At 48.8% G+C, this 15,864-nt stretch overlaps 1 long non-coding RNA gene across 1 annotated transcript; it reads right to left on the bottom strand.

Moving 5' to 3' along the window:
* Positions 1-4,451: 4,451 nt before the first annotated feature.
* LOC139828485 (uncharacterized) lies at positions 4,452-15,546 on the bottom strand. The gene is made up of 5 exons (XR_011740161.1): positions 15,445-15,546; positions 9,485-9,862; positions 9,158-9,354; positions 5,673-6,089; positions 4,452-4,577 (listed from the first exon to the last, which is right to left on the bottom strand). It is a non-coding gene; the product is annotated as an uncharacterized lncRNA (long non-coding RNA).
* Positions 15,547-15,864: the final 318 nt, after the last annotated feature.

Here is a 15,864-nt window from a genome sequence, read left to right as displayed (position 1 = left end):
CTGCTGCCTTGGGATGCTCTCCTGGGGTGCTCAGCTACATCCTGGTGCCTTCCAGGGCACCACAGCTGAAGAGTTCATGGCTGTCTCAGGACCCTGAAGGTTTAGCTGGAGCTTTCTAGTCCCCTTGGGAGCATCTGTGTCATCCCCTTGTCTGATACATCTGAGCTCTGCAGGGTAAGCAGGGCCTGAGCCTTGCACCACTTACACCAGTGCAGGAAGAGTGGGGAAACTCTGGTTTTGTCCCTCTTCGAAAGCTGGAAACAACCTGTAATATCTCATCCAGCAAGTCCTGCATGGAGTTAGGGCTTGCATTGCAAGCCTACTTCACTGATTTTCCAAGGTTAACCTCCCACTGCTCATATCCTGGCAGATGTTTCTGAAAAGCCTTTCCTGGAAAGGCTAGGACAACACACATCAGCAACACCGTGCTCATCTAGCTGGGGGCATAATAACACCAAAAACCCCATGCCCAAAGGAGCTGGTGGACCTTGCCAGCATCACCAACCCAAAGAAGCCCGCATGACCTCCCCATGGGACCGATAGGGCTCTCCTGGCTCCACAGGGACCAAACTTATCACTGAGGTACCTGCCCTGTGTGTGGAGCCAGCTCGGCTCTTTGGGTGTCCCCAGGGCAGCCCCGAAGCAGAAATTTGGGGGGAGGAGGACTGGGAGCCCATGCAAGCCCCTGCCCAATGCTGGTTCCTGCACGCTCCTGACGTGCCAGCTCAGGCTGAGACGCGAAACCGCAGGGAACGCGTTTCAACTGAAAATAAAAAGGCCATTTCCACCTCTAATTAACCCCAAGCACAGTCAAGCGATGGAGTTCGGCTCTCGTTAGCTAAGGCGTGGCAGAAACTCCTGCACCAGCTGCGTTGCAGGGAGTTCTGCAGCTGGCACATGGTGCCAGGGGCAGCAGGGCTGGGTGGGAAACGCAACTTTTTACAATACTGGTTTATAAGGGGAATAGACCACCGTGAGACAGAAAATGTTTAAAAAAATCAAATAGCACAGGAAGGAGCAAAGAGACTTGGAGTTTTTGCAGTGGCCAGGGTCGAAACCAAATATCTGCCTTGCTAAGGTGCCGTCTCTCAGGAGTGACACTGCACTGTCCGTCTTCCTTTTTTAAGGAAGTGTATTAAAAGCAGTATGAGCTTATGGATGGGAGAGAATACCTGGTGGTCCATTGTTGTTAACACCGGTAATGAACAGCTGAAGCAAACAACATCAAATTATCCCCTTGCTTGAAAAATATCATCACAATTCAGAAACTTGCAGCTGACTGAACTAGTTGTGGACTGAGATGAAACCTCTGCCATATGAGGCTTTTTCAGCTGCAATAGCTTCCTACTTGTGGTTAGAACCAGGCTTCTTATTTTTGCAGGGAGAAACTATTATTGTGCCCTTTCTGAGTGACCACACAAGTTGTCCTCTTGAGATAACACCTTGGCTGCCTTTATGGTATTGTTATCTGCTGTTAGATCATATAGAAACACCACGAACTAAAAAGATACAGCAAATTTAGGCACCAACACCATTAATTAACACACACCATAGGCATTGCAAGAGAAAGCAGGTCAGCTACCCTAACAGAAGATATGCAACACAGCATCATCCCAAGGTCTTAGACAAAGGTCCCATAACAGAAGTGGCATTATTGTTAGACCAGCTTCTAGATTCGAGGGTATTTCTGAAGAGCTTTCAAAAGGAAATGGTGAAAAATAGCAATTTTTCTGCACCAGAAGGACTGAAACACACAGCCTTCACCATTGCATCAGCCAAAGGAAATGCAGAAAGTAAGTTAATCAGGTTTAAATCAAATAAAACAAGAAGAAAACCAAGAAACACAAACCAGCAAGCAATCTCATCCAAATCCACACACGTGAGGAGTTTGCTGTGACTCCTTCCCCCGACTCTATTTTGATCCTCCTGACCTTCTCCGTTCCTGCCAGAAGGGAATAGGAAAGCTCTAAGAAAGCTATTCCTGTGTTATTTTTAGCAGAGCCAGAAGAAAAGTGACTGGAAATACTCCATGAAAGCGAGCTTTCACCTTGGATTGCAGACTCTGGAGATTTCGATAGCCTTGATAACAATCACAACTTTACCCAAGGCAGAGAAAATGCTGAGTGATACCAAGAGCACAAATCGAGCCCTTCCTTTCTTCCCACTTCACATTGCAAACCCAGTGAACCATTGATGGAGACCAAGGGAAACTCTTTTGCCCCACGAGCCAGCGAACTGGTGGCCACACTCAGGCTGGGCTGGATTTCAGCACACCAGGCACTGCAGCAAGAAAATGCAACATTACAACCAAATACATTCAAAATACAGGCTGATTTTAGAAGATGCTAGTGCCTTGTAGGAGAGGTCACTCTTCCCCAAGCAGGTTTAAGAAATAGCCATTCCTACCTCCCCGCCCCCCCCGCCCCATAACTTGAACAAAATCACATTGCAAAATGAACAACATTGGGAAGAAAAGTCCTTACTCCTGAGTTATTAAAACCCAGTGAGCCCTTTCCCTCCTCCAAAGGAGGGACAAATTAATTGGAAAGAGCTTTGTAGAGATACCTGGCACTGCATAGGGACCTCTGTGGTTCTCTGCCTGCCCCAGCCCACCAGCACAAGCGGCTGCTGATGGGACATGGACCTCAGCTGTGTCTTTTAGAGACCAAAGGAATCAATTAGAGAAGCTGCTCTCCCAAGGTGCTGATAATAATAAGAAAACAAGGGCTGATCCCATTAAGTCAATCTTCTCTGGTGGCTGCTGCCATCTGATGTCTCCCTCTTCCCCATTGTTGTGGGTTCCCATCACTCTTCCCCGGGCTGCCCGTAGCTGTTATGGCCTCAAAGGAAGGCAGAAAGATGGGGAGGGGGCTGGAATATTATGGTCTAGGCTGTGCCTGCTCTGCTGGGCAACAATGCACGGTGACCATGTCTCCCATCCTCATGGGCTGCTCCCTAACATCACACTGCCGGCTTCGTTTTACCGCTCAGGCTTCCTCAAGCCACTGTGGATTTAAACCCACTTTACTTTTGCTGATCCATTTTAAAGTGACCATAGCAATGAGACCGATTCACTGGCTGGGTTTAAAAAATATATATATCTATCACTTCCCCACGCTTTTTATGCCATCAGCTTTTCTTCTGCTACCAAACGCCTCCTTTTCCCTCTGCGGCCAGGGCTGCTAAGAGCGTTTCTTCATAGGACGGCTGTCCCTAAGCTCTCATCCAGCTCAGAGATGGCAAAAACCCTCCAGCCCTGAGCTGAACCTGGCCCAGCCTGGTGCATCCCCATCTCCTCCTGGTTTGGCCCTTGCCCCATGCATGGAGACATCGGGCTCCGGGCCAGAACAAAGCCCCTTGGAAGGGGACAGCAGCTGCAAGCCCATCCCTTTCCATCAGCCTAGGGAGAAGGAGTTTTCCTTCTGCTCACCCTCCCGACTCGAGGACACCCTCCAAACGCAGCTTTCCTTCCTCGACACCAGGATGGCCACATCGGCGTCGTCCCTTCCTCTCGCTTGTTTGTTGTTGAGCGCTGCTAATTGGACGTGATGCCATTCGGAGGGGGCGGGAGCGGAGGTGAGCGAGCAGGAGCTGCTCTGCTCCACGTTACAGGGACGAATTAATTGCAGCCGCAATGAAGATGCGGTGCCAGGGAGGGAGCTGGTGGCGTTGATAAATGACCATCACCCACCGACCCGTGGCATGCTCGCACGGGGAGAGCTATCGATCGCGATGACTATTTGGACCCCTCCTGCCCCATGTTATTCAGACTTTCTCAGATTGAAGAACACGAGCCGGGGTTATTGATCCCTTGTAACTGATAAGCTGCTCGCTCATGTTGTTTTAATCAGCCTCAGGGAAGGAGGATGAACAAATACCCCATCCAGAAAGAAGATTATTACTCCCCAGCACCCACTTTTGGGCCAGAATTGGAGCTCCCCAAAGAGCCATGAACCACATCATATCTCTCCCCACCCCACCTGACCAGGAGCATCCAGGGCAACTGCATCCAGCAAGAACAGAGGCATTAAAACACTCCCACCTTGCCGAGTTTTTAAAACATTTTCCTGGATCGAAGCGGCACTGGGAAGTGCTGTCGTGGCAGGAGATATTTATTGCTGTCTCAGGAAACGTTTCATTATTCTTTGGTAAGCAGTGGCAGTGAATTTCAGCCTGTCTGCCCAGCCATAAAGCGGACCATCATCGGGCAGATTATTTCCAGCAGCTGGACTCTGCCGAGGAATGAAGCGTCACCTCCCAGCTCTGAGGACTATTTTATCTGCAAAAACCTGCCCAGGCTCTGCCTGTCAACCCCGGTGGCAGAGGGGGAGACCCAGACCTCACATACCCCATGGGGAGAGGGGCAGGCTGCGGGGTTGCTCCCCCTGTATTTGCAATAGAGAGAAAAACACTATAAATGCCTCCGACGTTCTTTAAATACTCACTCCGCTCAGAAGCCTCCAAAATCAGCTCAGCAGAGCTGGATGGAGGTGGAAAAAGCAGAAAGCCAAAGCCACCAGCTGGACGGGACCACCAGATCCTGCTGGTGGCACAGGGCAGGTCAAACCATATACTCACTGCAACAGAATGGGGAGAAAAGATCATTTAATCATACACAACATAACATTTTTTTTTTATTGTGTGAAAATATCTAAACACTGTCTAAGTCTGTGTAAGTTTTCAGCACCTATAATTTCCCATAGCAGCGAGCTCTACTTTTCAACTGGGTGCTGGGTGAAGGGTTTGCCTTTGCCTCTTGCAGCTTCTCTAGATGTTCCTATTCCTGACATCGAGTGCTTCTTGAACTGAGCAATCGTTGCTGATTAATTCTTCAGCTCTGTGATACAAATGGTTTCATATCTAGCCCTGCCTTTATCAATCCTTGCCTACAGTGGATAATTTTATAGGCTTCTTCCCATCCATTTTTTATGATGGGGAAACTAGAGCTGCTCAAAGATTATTCAAGGTGGGATACACCAGACATTCATTAAGCGGCACAGTAACATTTCCCATTTCATTCTTTCTCATCTCCCCATAATTCCTATCATTATATTTGTTTTTTCGGACGACTATGGAGCACGAAGTGTCATATTGATAGATATTTCCAGCATAACTCTCAGATCTCCTTCCTGAGCAGCAATAGCCAGTTCAGAGCCCATCACTGCAGGTGTAAAGTTAGAATGATCTTTCCCCTGTGCATTGTTTTTCATTTAGCAGCCTTGAGTTTCATCTGCCATTTTATTATCCACTCACGAAGTATCATAAGGTCCTTTTCCCATTCTTGGAGGTTGGCCGTATTTTAATCTTTTTGGTATTAACTCAGCACCACCAGCAAATGTTGTTATTTCATTTTATCCCCCCCTAGATCCACTTGGGCTCCCCAAATTCAGGGAAATGCAGCCAGACTGACGCACAACAAAACGCACATCAATACTATATCATGAGCAAGTGCGTAAGCGTTTTCTCAAGCCAGTATCCTCTGTAGGGGAGCAGGGTGCAGGTGGGAAAGTCACAGCTACCACTACCCACACTGGCTTTAATAAGGCTGTTGAATTTTAGCATAGCTAACATAAGCTGAACTGAGTAAAACAGTCGGTAGGGACTGCGTGGCAGTTGCGTGTGCAGGGCAAATGGAAAGCAATGCACCAAAGGCTCTGCCGTTGGTTACCAACCTCTCCAGCTCTCCAGTTCCGTAGTGTTCAGGAAAGAGCTGTTTCATAAACGGTTTCAGCCAACAGGCCACGGACACCTGGCAAAACTGCACATTAAAATGTGCCACGGACACTCCGTCAGCCATTCCTCAAAGCCAAGTGGTAGAAAATAGTTTATTAACAACTGCTAAAGAACAGTTTCCTTCTATAATGAAGCTTTCTCCAGTATTGAAGAGAAGCCACGGCTTGCTTTCCTCTTCTAATAAATAGCTCTTCTTTAGAGTTTAATTAACTTCTCCCCGCTCTTCTTTTGTGGCAAAGTGTCACCCTGACCACGAGACGAACTCTCTTTGTTCCTTTATCCGGGAGAGCGCTGGCCTGTCAGATAAACTGCTCTGCCTCGTTTGCTGGGGCTTTTCTCTTCCCGCTTTGCATATTCTGGGGAGGAAAGCAATAATAACAGAAAGTGATGTTCTGGGGGGGCTGGATACCTTCAGCTTTGAGGCTGGGAAGGAGGAGCTACTTAAGTACAATGTGCTCCTGCATCATTGCTGGGGCTGGGAACAAGGATCCATTTCACAGACCCAGCTGGAGCTGGGTCAATCTTTTCACTGGGCTGGGAGACAAACCTGGAGGAAACAATTTCTGCCCTTCCCAGAGTTCAGGATTCTGTATTTTCAGCAGTGCCTGTGTCTCCCTGTGTGTGCGTGTATATATATATATATATATACATACATATATAGCTCAAAATCAATAAGAGTAAGATTAGGTCACTGTATTCCTGAGAAATGTGCTCCTGATAGCACACAAAACCAAACAGCTTCTGTTCCTTTTTGCTCACTCTTGTGCTCCAGGAGAGAGTGGCACAGCCTGGAGAAAGCCAGGCTTGTTTTCCTTCTGCTCTTATAAAAAGGATGCAGAGGCTGAATTTGTGCCAAGTCAAGAGGGACCACCACAAGCTTTGGCTTTCCAGCCAAGCTTACCACTCCAGGAGCCATCAAGCAGCAGAAGAGGGGAGCAGTCCCTCCATCCGGAGGGACACAGGAGCCCATGAGTGTCACCTGGAAAGATGGGTGGCCTTTCCATGCAATGCCCAGGCTCTTTCTTAGGAAAAGACGGTGTATTTAGTGTAGTTTTGGGGTTCTGGCAGTAGCCAAGCCTCTGAGCCAAGCCACTTTTATCTCAAGTGGGTCTTTGAGTAAAGACATTCCAGGGCCAGGCTCGTTATACAATAAAGACACACTGGGCTGCAGCTTCTGAATGGGGCCGCTTAATTAATTGTGCCAGGCTGACAGCAGCGAGGGTTTTTTTGTGTGCTGAAGCTTTCAGACACCAATGCAGTAATGGTCTCCAGTACGCAGACAGTCTCAGGGGACTTGTCCTTCCTACCCAAACAAAATTAATTAATGGTGGCAATAAATAAACCAAACCAGGCGAATGAGAGCATCGGAGCCACCTCGGGGAGGCTGCTGCAAACACACGGTGGGAAGCAGATTGTGTGGCAGCGGGACTCGTGTTGGGGTGATGGACACCCCGTAGCCAAACACCTGCAAACGTGGGTGGCAGCAGAGCAGCTCTGGCCACACAGTAGGGGTGGGCAAGACCAGCACCGAGGTGGTGCCAACCATGAGCATCTCGGGACCTGCTCTTCCTCCTCCTCTTCCCCGTGCTGCTCATGTGGAAGGCAGCTAGCTGAGATATCCACCTGTAAATCCAAGTCAGTGAACTGCTCTACCATGCTTTGGTTTGGGCTGAAATTTAGGCTTGCGGTGCCTATGGGTTGGAGGGAGACTGGTGCGGTTATGAGCTGCACAGCCTGCCTGCTGCTGTACTGTATAACTGGGGAAGACAGCTCATTAGATAAGTCTTCCTGTGAACATGATAGAAACAATAAAAAATAGGGAAAACAGAGCTTTTTCTAGTGTGTGTATGATGAAGGAATAAACCTGTTAAATGGAAAGCTAATGCTTTTTGAGTACACCGGTGAAACTGGGCTGCAGTGGGAGCACAGGCCAATGCAGAGCATCCCAGGGAAAGGAATTAATCCCCCTCTTCTGCCACCACGTGTGGGCTGAACTCAACGGGAATGACTCCTTTGTAGACACGGTCCTGTTAGGTTTGCCCCAGCCCTGCCTTACAGACCCAGGCAGAAGCAAATCCCTTTAATCCAACTGTTTTATCCCACCCACTACACTCCCCAGGGCATAAATAAAAACATAGTGCATGCTTGGTACTGATCAAATTAATCCATCACAGAGGCAAGCCCCTGCACGACCCCGGGATTGATCAACAGGACCTGGCGCATCCCTGTGCTCGTCCCATCCGCGCTGTCCCCCTCCCACCCGGGCACAAAGCACCGGCTTAGCAGCCGCTGTCTCCTCAGATCCCCACCCCGATTTCTAATCACTGGCCTCTCGTATCTTGAGCAGTTCTTAGGCGCTCCTAATTGGCACTTGACAAAGCGCCTGCCACATGTTGGTCAATACCAATTAGCATACTTATTAAATGCATGTATTTGTTGGCGGTCTTTATCTAATTACCTCGCAAGCGCATCAGAGAGAGGCTGTGCAAAGGGTGCTGCGGCCAAGAAGCAGTTTCTTCGGGTGGTTCATGTACAAACCCTGTGAGGCATTAAACCTTGCCAAGCAGCAGGAAGAGAGGCTGCACCAAACCCTCACCTAATGGCTCATGTTGGGCATGGAACCTGCATCTCCAAGGTGCTGAGCACATGACAAATGGGGGAACACCATCCTCACAGCCCCATTTCCACCTGTCCTCAAGGGACGTCCCCAAAAGGGGCTCTCACCTTCCCTCAATCCCCATGCACCTCCACAGCCGTGCTCAGGGTCTCCATCTGAGTATTGTCACCTCCTCAGTGTTAAATTGCTCTGTTCCTGGTGCAGAACCTATTGGGAGACCCAGGGTTATACGACTCAGATATTTGGGCTTTTCCTTCTGCAGAATTAATTACCTGGGAGCCAGGGAAGAGGAGTAATGAGAGAGGCTGAGACACCTGAAATTACATTTACTACACAAGGCTGCTGCTTTTTCTTTCTTTCCCTCTTTTTCTCTTCTTTGCATATCACAGCGGCGGCTGAGCCTGGCCGGTGGGTACAGCTGTTATCAGACAGCGGGCAGAGTCGAGAGCTGAGATGACGTTCATACCCAGGAACCAAAACAGACCCTGTGCACTGTTTTAATTTAATGCTCATGAAAGTCTCCAATTCTGATTTTTGTTATTTTTCTATCTGCTCTCCCATTTGGAACTGGTATAGCAGAGTGTGCATAGGGGAAGCTCCTCACTGTTACATCAGGACTGGCATGGAAGGACTTTTCCCTCTTCAAGGGAGAAGAGGACTCTTCTGGGTGATGGAGAAAACGGGAGAGGACGGTGGGTGCTGCGAGCTATTAATACAACAGACCCAACTGAGAGCAGAATAAGGGGCTGGGGGAGAAGTTAAGAAAAGTCACAGTCCTATTGCAGGCCAGCAACCACCTCGACTCACCATTTTGCCTTTTCTGTCCATCCTTGACATTTTTTTGCCCTCCATTTCCCTTGCTCTGGTGAGCTGTGTCACTCCACTGTCGCTTGAGCTGGCCCGGGATGGATGGAGCACGTCTAAGTCTTCCTTAAGGCTGAGCCTACTACATATCATATGCAAGCAACGTGCCGAGTAGCTAATCTCTCATGCGTGCCTATTAACTAAAAAATTAGAAGAAAATTACATGGGGAAGTCAGCAGCAAGTAGGAGGGGGGAGGTTGTAATTACATGACTATTAATTGGCGTAAAGTTATGGTTTAATGCTCTCTGGCCCGTGGCGGTGTTTCTTACGGAAATTTTCTCTCTGTTAGTTTAGGATGAGGACTGGGATTGTCTCTGGAAGCTCTGGATCTGCCCGGAGAGGTGACGTTCAGCTTCACACCCTCAGAAGGTTTTCATTTCCATGCACTGACGGACAAAAAGAAGGGGCTGTTCTTATCACAGCTTCACCTGCCGGAGGTGGAGGGTGGGGAGAGCCGAGTTTTGCCATTAGAGGATGATAAGGAAGTGATGATCCTTTTGAGATCTTTCAGCCCACTAAATACAAAATTAAGGAATAGAATACCCAAGCTTCTGTTCCATAGGAAGCATGTTCTTTCCTTCTAAGGAGTCCCATGAGCAGCTGGGAAGACACCAGAGCAACAGGAAAACCCACTGTGTTATTACAAACTGGGGAGACAAGAGGGGAGAAAATTAAAGGGTTTAGATTTTTATTTCTAAAATATTTCCATGGATAAAGCAAAAACAAAAAAAAAACAAAAAAAAAAGAAAAAAGGGGTTTTATTCAGCCCACAGCTTAGAAGCTCATAGCAAGAAAATCTCCCTTCACACCACGGACAGCATTAACGTGGAGCTACATCCCTTCAGAAAAGCAGAGCTTGCACTATGGCCGATTTCAAGCATTTCAAACCCATAAGTTGTTTTTTAAACCCTGGTTTTCTCTCTGTCTGCCTCTCTCATTTCTGAACTCTGCAGAGCAAACTTCTGTGCTAGAACAAGGACCAGGAGGCTCCACAGTCACCCGGCTCCTGCAGCCAGAGGGGCGAGAAAATACGGATATTAGGAAACTTCAGAGAAAATTCCCAGCTGTGGAGGCTCAGCACGCTGCTCTGGACAGACTTTCTGGACAGACTTTCCTTTGCCACGCACACCTAACGCAGAGGAGACATTCTGATAGCAGAACAACATGCGATCACTAAATCCGCTTCCTAAGCAAAGGAATTATTCTTAATTTTTGTTTTAATCCACACCTAGGTTTACTAGTTGCTTCTTCCTTATGGTTTTGTTCCTCAGCAAGCAGCTGAGACGACGGGATGGGGTCAGCACGTGAGATGAGACTGGTCCCACCATCCGAGGTCCCACCAGCCTCCGGCAGCTCCAGCCTGCTGCCCATGGCTGTATTCACCCCAAATGGGGATTTGCCGGTGGATTTGGAGCCTGCTGGATCTGAACTGCAAACACCCATCCTCCTCCTCCTCTGAAGGTGTGCAAGCATCTGCTGCCAAACAGACGGCGAGAGTGGAGGAAGATGCAATGTGAGGACAAGGGGGGAATACAGCATCAGTACAGCCTTTGCGTGGGAAAAAGGTCATGGTGTTCCCCGTGAAGAGCAAAGAAAAAGCCCCCCCAGCAGGCAGGGCTGGGTCACAGCCCCCCCTTTGCCCCAGCAGAAGGGACAGGGTGGCACCAATGCCGCTTTAATCAACGGGGCGGCTGCTGAGCTGGAAGAGAGTCTGTGTAAAATCAATGTGCTGTTAGAGAAACCACCAAGGGCTGCCTGTCAATACGTGGAAAAGACACCGCTGCCTGCGAGAACTCCAACCAGCAACCTGCTGGTATTGGCAGGAGAAGCGGCAGGCTTTCAAAAACAGCGTTTGTTCTTCCCGCCTCCCCCTCCCCAGTAAATTAACCCCAAATCTCTTTGTTTACCCTCACCCCTAATAAGCTCTCATGGCTCACAGAAATGGCATTCCAGGCTCTGTCCTGATCAGTCGAGAGCCTTTGTTCCTTTTCATCCTGGGAAAAAGAAGGGGTTTAGATAATCTCAGAATGCCAGAAAGCAATTTATTTTGACCTAGACTGTTTCTGCAATGTCATCGCTTGGCTCCAGCATGGGGGCAGCTTCGTTAACCAGCACTTATGCGATACCGCCATGTTCAGAAGGGGCTTCGTGTCCCGGACATCGCGCAGGACCAGCGATGAAAAGCTGGTCCCCATGACCCGAAGTGTCTTGACCCCAGTAAGGGACATGGCCCAAGTAGCATCCTTCAACGATCCCAGCTGCAAGAGAGATGGATTCATCAGGCAGGAGCACGAGGTTGCTCAGGGGGTGTTGCACACTCGAAGTCCCTGATGCAGCATGGAAGAGACTCAGGAGAGGACCCCGTCCTGTCCCCCTTATCCCAAGGCAGTACCAGCTCTACCCCAATGATCCAGAAGGAGCATCTGGTCCTTCCCTCCTCCCCAGGAAAGAGATTCACAGTGATGGATTCTCCCTGCTCTTCCTTAGCCCCTGGGTTTGCTCAGCTCTTTGCCTTCAAGATGTTTTTTTGGCAGCCTCAAGCCTGGAAAGTTTCTTTAGGGAGGAAAAGCGAAAGCAGAGAACATGGCATAGCCACGCAGCTAATAGCAGGAAACAACACCAGATGCTGCAAGACTCTCTCAAGAACAGCAAGAGCTGGCAGCACAGTGCTCAGCAGACAAGAGCCCGTGTCTCTTCCAGCTCCATCGGCCACCAAAATCCACCGACTAATGTGGCATGAGCCCCGCTGCAAGCACACCAAGTTATCTGAGACCCGAGAGCAGCATCGCTGCAAACCAGGCCAGGAGCATGGCCCCACCAAAAATCAGCTGTCTGGGGTGTGAACCCCCTTTTGCCAGATCCCAAATAACTCCCCCATTGCACAGCTCAGACCTTCAGCTCTGCCCCACCTGGGCTGCTCAGGGATAGTGATAACTCATCTCTCTGCCAACAGGAAATATTATTAAATCCCTTCCTCCCTGCAGGCAGGCAAAAGTCTCCTCTGCTCTTTCCTGGCAGATTCCTCTTTAACTATTATTAATTATTATTGTTATTTTTCTCTAGATGAGGAGCTTAAATCCCAAATCCTCCTGCCTCCTTTTGAGGCGGGGGAATGACACTTGAGCAGCAACCCCCAAGGCCGACTTAGAACGGCTTCTTGCAGGCGGGCAGAAAGAAGAGCTGGAAGTTCGCGCACCCACACTTTTGATGCAGAGCATAAAGCAAGGCTTGTCTTCCCTTTCCCCAGAGTTACATAAAAATAAAAACAGGCTCTTTCATTCCCTTGGCAGCCAGCAGCACGTCCTGCCGAGCAACCTTGTGTCCCAAGGCTCTTCCACTGGGCTGGCAAAAAGAGCCGAGGAGCGCAGCCCATTCCCTGGCTGGCTCCCATCGAGCCTCATTTCACCCTGTGTACTTCCCAGCAGGACATCGATGTGGACAGGCATCTGGAAAGCCTGCAAGAGTTTCATCAATGCTTTGTTTTGTTCTGTACTTTCCATGCTCGGGGTATGATTAACATGCTGGTTTGGGTTGTGCAACAGCTTTGAAGAGTGAGGAGACGGGCCACCAAAGACCCGCCGAAATCCCTGCGGTTCTGCCACCGCTGAAGACCCATGCTGGATATATTACACTAAGTCAGCAGAAAGCAAATAAACAGGCAGACAGGATAAACAGGCTCTACAGCCCTGTGTTCCCTGGGAAAAGTATGATTTTTTTTCCTTGTTTCCCCTCTAATACCCATCGCTTTGTCAGCAAGCCTGTGTACACAAGGGCATCTTTTGTCTCCCAGCCTTGCAGACCCAATCCACTGATAAACAAAGTGCTTGCTGAGCCCCAGGTCCCACAGAGAGATGACTTTACTTCAGATGAAAAGCCTAAGCCTGACTCACAGAGATCAGCCACCCTGCCAGGTGGTTTTATCCCTCTCTGCAGCCCATGCTGCTAAAACCTGGCCACCATCAGACCCCTACAACCTGCATGGCCAATGTCTTATGTCCCCAGGTGACTAAGCTCACGTGCTGCAAAACAAGATGCCAGCTCTGTGCCCACACTTGGAGATCCAGCCACCTACTCTTGAAGCGCAGAAAACATGACGGAGAGATGTCCCGAGATCCCTGGGATAAAAAGCACGAGGGTAGAGGAGGTCTTACCTAGGGGCTATGGCTATTTTCCCCTTTAAAGACCTGTCTGTGGAGTAATTAAAGCTCCTGTTTCTAAGCCACTTGGTATTTTAATTGATTTTCTGCACTGGCTGCCCACAGTCCAGTCATTTAAGTCTGACATTTACCTTGCAAGCCTCAAACAAGATGCAAGGAAAAGCAACCTGCCCTGCACCTTCCTGCCAGTCCATCACGGTCTAGACTGGTTTGCACTGGGATGCTCTTGGTCAGGCCACCGGGATGCAGAAACGACGCCCTGACCTCCACGGGGTAGCAATTCAGGGCAAAGGAGCTTCCCACACTCATCTTGTACCTGGTAGATTTGGGTGCTTTTCCCTCATGGGAACTTTCCCTGGGTTTTCCAGTTTTCACAGAAGAAGAGGAGGTTATTAATTCTGCACGGTCAGATTCTTGTCAAGAGAAAATTGGGAGTGTGAAAACAGGGACTGATGTTTCCAAATTAATCTCTCTTTTTTCCCTTTCTGGTTTCAGATGCTGTCGACTATCTGAAGAAGCAAATTCAGCAACGCAAGCATCCCCACAGCAAAAGGCATTTCTCCAGTAAAGTGAGCTGAAGAGCTTGTTCTGTGCAAGACGCTGTGAAATGGATCCTCACCCTACATTTTTGTGGAAGGAGTAAAGGTCCTTCTTGTTCATCATCTTCCAAGATCAGATTTTCTTTCCAGTGTTGTGTTTCCACAATTCCACCTCTCCCCTCTTCTTCATTCCTTGGGGACCCATCAGACATCAGGACACATGTCGACACCGGTCGCCGTGGCCGGTTGTTTTTGAAACAACAACATTCCTGCTTCATTTAATTTAGCGTTTGAGACTCACGCAGCTCCCGGCAGGAGGCTCCATCAAAATGATGAGCGGCTCCTTGCTGCCTCCCTCGCCTGCTGTGCGCCGGGAGCTGCGGCGGCACGAGCCTGTCCCAGTCCTCCAAGCCCTGTTCCAATCCTCCAGGCCCTTCCCAGGATGCCGCCAGGACCGAGGCAGGACCACCAGCCCCCCAGCACCCGCCACGTCCACTCAGACATCCCCACGAGTTACCTTCAAAACGTCCCATCTTCAGGATAAACCTAAACGAAACCCCTGGTCGAGCGTTGCAGTGTTTGGGAATACAGCTTGCGCCGAAATCCAGAAGGGTTGGAAAGCTTTTTAATAAAATCCTAAGTCCATCCCAAACTATTATTGGCAAAATAAAAATCTGGGACCTGCTGGGTGGGTTTTGTTTGTTTGCTTGTTCTTTTCAGTCTTCTTTTACCAGGACCCCAGAGCTGATGACAAATGTGTATAATAAGCCAAGCTTTAGAGTGGAAAAAATCAAGCTCTTACAACTTGGTAAAAATTACTGACAGTAGGATAAAGATTCCTAAATCCGTGGAGTGACTGCGGGAGGTCAGTTCTACAAAACCAGACACAAATGCTTTCCCCAGCAAGTGAAAAAAACAAAACAAAAACCCACAAACCCAACACGTTGTCTTTTCAAAGTGTTTTTTCTGGCCTTGAGCTTGCTCATGCTTGTAGCCTGTATCTGGGAGAAGCCTTCATGCACAGCCTCTAGCCAAGTCCTCCAGAAGGAAAAACAACAGCTTCCAAGGTCCTAGATTGAAAGCTGCTTAAAGTTGGGAGCTTCTTTGCTTGAGAGATGACTTCCTGTATGCTATGGACAGACTGAGCCTCCAGCCTCCTCTAGGAATCTGAGAATAACCCACACGTATAATAGGTGCACATTTAGTACGAAAGGAAAATGTTTCACAGAGGACAAATATTAAACCAGAAAAAATACCAACAGACATTAGCTGGGACAAAGCTGAGGAGCTAGCTCCCGGGAGCTGCTGCTATGTCTGATGGAGGAAGAAAAGTGAGGAGGAGGCTTTACACAAGGAATCTGCCTGGTCTTCCTGGAGATGCCAGGGAAAAGGGTCAGTGCAGGACCCTTCTGTGCTGTCAGCTTGCAGACACAGCTCTCTGGGCATCCCTCTAAAACCATTGGCTTTGCAGGGAAAAAAAAGGGATGGTCAGGTAAGATGAGCTTTGTGAGGCAAAGCATCACAAGAACTTACACGTCTTGGTCATGATCCTGTCACCGCATGCGTGTGCCATAGGAACATCAGTACAGCTCCTTGGTGGCACATTCAAGGTGTCTCCCTCAGTTGTGCTCATCAGCAGAAATCTTGGGAAAGAATACAAAAATACAACAAGCAAAGAGCATTATTTCCCTAGCATTACCTTTCCAGCTGTCTGCCATTTCCATACTCTGAACTAGAGGCTACATTTCAATTTCTGAGTTTAATATCCCAAGACAGACCCTTACCAAATCATTGTCAGAGCCCACTAGCAATTTGGGTCTCCAAAACAACTGGTACGAAGTTGTTTGACAATTCAATCCTCCTATTTGCATGGCAGTACTTGCTTTAGCTTCTTAAATACACGAGTGGTAAACCCAGGTGAGGAGCAGTAATGTGGGCAAATCCACATGGAAC

Source organism: Patagioenas fasciata, chromosome 8, assembly GCF_037038585.1.
Source record: "Patagioenas fasciata isolate bPatFas1 chromosome 8, bPatFas1.hap1, whole genome shotgun sequence".
Lineage (NCBI taxonomy): Eukaryota > Metazoa > Chordata > Aves > Columbiformes > Columbidae > Patagioenas > Patagioenas fasciata.
Note: the sequence above shows the minus strand (reverse complement) of the source record. Positions and strands in the feature narration are given on the sequence as shown.